The 2,500-nt window shown below is 43.7% G+C and overlaps 1 protein-coding gene and 1 non-coding gene across 2 annotated transcripts in view; one reads left to right on the top strand and one right to left on the bottom strand.

Annotated features, from left to right (window-relative positions):
* LOC139640014 (regulating synaptic membrane exocytosis protein 4-like) overlaps positions 1–2,500 on the bottom strand; it is a gene marked incomplete at its 3' end in the record, with an annotated part of 16,863 nt that overhangs the window by 6,874 nt on the left and 7,489 nt on the right. The window lies entirely within an intron of this gene.
* On the top strand, positions 1,488–1,570 carry trnal-uaa (transfer RNA leucine (anticodon UAA)). The gene has a single exon. It is a non-coding gene; the product is annotated as a tRNA-Leu (tRNA).

Raw genomic sequence — 2,500 nt, 5'->3', positions numbered from 1 at the left:
TCTCACTTTTTGTCTTTGTCTGTGAATCGAATATTTTCATCTACTCTCTAATCAGCATCATGTTCAGTGTATTAATAACTCTTCACCCTGTTGGATCCAGGTTGTATCCACCAAACACAACTAAACAAGCTGACGTCACGTTACTACTGGGAAATCCATGGGGTTTCCATTCATCAATCGCTTTTTTTCTCTGTCTATCTCTCTCTCTCTCTCTGGGAGATACAGAGGACAGATGATGGGTACATAATTGCAGGTGATGAATGCATAATTAATTACAGATAAACAGTTTTGATTAGGAAACCTCCATTTGCCTCCTTTCTCTCTCCGTTTCTCTCCAACATTTACCATTTAGTGGACCGTTTTATCCTGTGTGCATACTTAGTTCCATGTATTTTTTAGCATGGCTGGCCCCTGTGGGATTTGAACCCCTAATCCTACCAGTGTTAGTGCCTTGCTCTCCCCACTGAGCTAACCAAGGTGGGGTATGCATGATGAAAAGTAACATTCGAGGTTCTTTGTCCCCTATCTACCTGGTACCATGGTGCAGTTGATGGCACTCTGGACTCTGGATCTGGACAATCCAAGTACAATCCAAGTCCCTGTACAGCTACACCAGGATGGCCAAGTGGTTAAGGTGTTGGACTTAAGACCCAATAGACTCATGTCCACGTGGGTTCGAACCCCACTCCTAGTAGCTGAGCTTTTGAGGCAGCAGGGAGGCCTTGCTCTTAGTGAGGGCCTGGGTCTGTATGCATGAGTGTGATATTTAAAGTAACCGGCTACACCATGTTATTGGGCTCGCTGGTTAACTTCCCTGTTAAGTGACGATAACACAGACACCAAAATCATCCATGTGTCCCCGGTAGGTAATATGGTGGCAGTGTAAAACTCTGTGTGTGTGACTGTCCTCCATGGGCTGCAGTTAAAGGAGAAGACCGCTATTTGATCCTCTTCCACTATTAGATCTCATCATCTGTGACTTTCCACACATTCCAAGAGTTATTTTGTGATGAATTTCTGTAATTTACTTTTCTGGTGAACCCACTTTCCCTCAACCTGCCTCCTCTACTTCTACTGCAGTTAGTCACTGCCACCGTTTCCCAGAATGCCTTTCAACAACACGCAGAGAAGATTTGTCAAATCTGCTGTATGTGTAGGTGGAGAGAGCGATAACGATAGTGATAAGAACGAGAGAGCGAGAGTTTTTCCAGTTGAGAAAAAGAAAGAGTCGCCCTTCTTCCTCAAACCCCAGCCTGTCTCTCTGCTGCAATGCATTCTGGTCTCTCTCCTGCTCCTGTGGGTGGAGAAATTGGTCTCATAGGAGTTAGTGCCTTGCTCTCCCCACTGAGCTAACCAGGGGGGCATATGCATCATGAGAAGTAAATTAGAGATCCTTTATTCCTGTCTACCTGGCACCATGATGCAACTGTTGGCACGCTGAATCCGTCAATCCAAGCACAAATCCCTGAACCTAAAGGTGCATCAACACCAGGATGGCCGAGTGGTTAAGGCGTTGGACTTAAGATCCAATGGACTCATGTCCACGTGGGTTCGATCCCCACTCCTGGTAACCGAGCAGGGAGGCCTCGTTGGCAGTTGTCAGCATGACCTTGGTTCAATTTCTTTAAATATGCTTGAGTGTGATACTTAAAGGTAAAGAGGGAGATTGGCTCGCTGGTTAAGTTCCCTGTTAAACGACACCATAATCATCCATGTCTCCCTGGTAGATCATGTGCTCCATGCTAACACTTAGCATCCGCTATGTTGAGTGATAGTAGCATTATCCAAAGTAAGAAGACTGGCCCTAACCCTAATGTGAATTTTAATATATGACCTGGAGATTCATACATTTGAAAATGAATCATCCTGAATTCAATATAGCTGATAGCCAGGTTTATTTTTTGGAACTATTTCAGGTGAGGAACAATGTATTCGTACGCTCAGTGATTTTTAGTCTCCCATCTCCCACCACTTTCACTTCCAATGGAAACAGGGACAGTTCCTGCTAAAACAGCACAATATTTTTTATCTCTTCGAATTTGACCAATCTCCTACACAAAACTGCCAGACTTAGCTGCAAAGGCTATAATTTAAGAGTTTTATCATTTAGCTTTAGAGCTGCTACAAGTTCTCATTTTCTCACTATTGAGATAATGCTAATGGTTACTATGACTCGACATAGTGTATGCTAAAGTGTTAGCATGGAGCTACTATCACTCAACATAGTGTATGCTAAAGTGTTAGCATGGAGCTACTATCACTCAACATAGTGTATACTAAAGTGTTAGCATGGAGCTGCTATCACTCAACATAGTGTATGCTAAAGTGTTAGCATGGAGCTTACTATCACTCAACATAGTGTATGCTAAAGTGTTAGCATGGAGCGCTGGAGCCAATGATCTACCGGGGACACTTGGATGATTTCGGTGTCTACAGTGTGTTCTCATCATTAACAGGGAAGTTCACCAAAAAGCCAAATCTCCCAAAAGACTCCCTTGCC

This window comes from Centroberyx affinis, unplaced genomic scaffold (genome assembly GCF_046629955.1).
Source record: "Centroberyx affinis isolate AG114_WGS23_722 - 3 ecotype Tasmania unplaced genomic scaffold, CSIRO-AGI_Caff_v1 ptg008149l_1, whole genome shotgun sequence".
NCBI lineage: Eukaryota > Metazoa > Chordata > Actinopteri > Beryciformes > Berycidae > Centroberyx > Centroberyx affinis.
The sequence above is the reverse complement of the archived record's forward strand: the minus strand, read 5'-3'. Positions and strand labels throughout refer to the sequence as shown.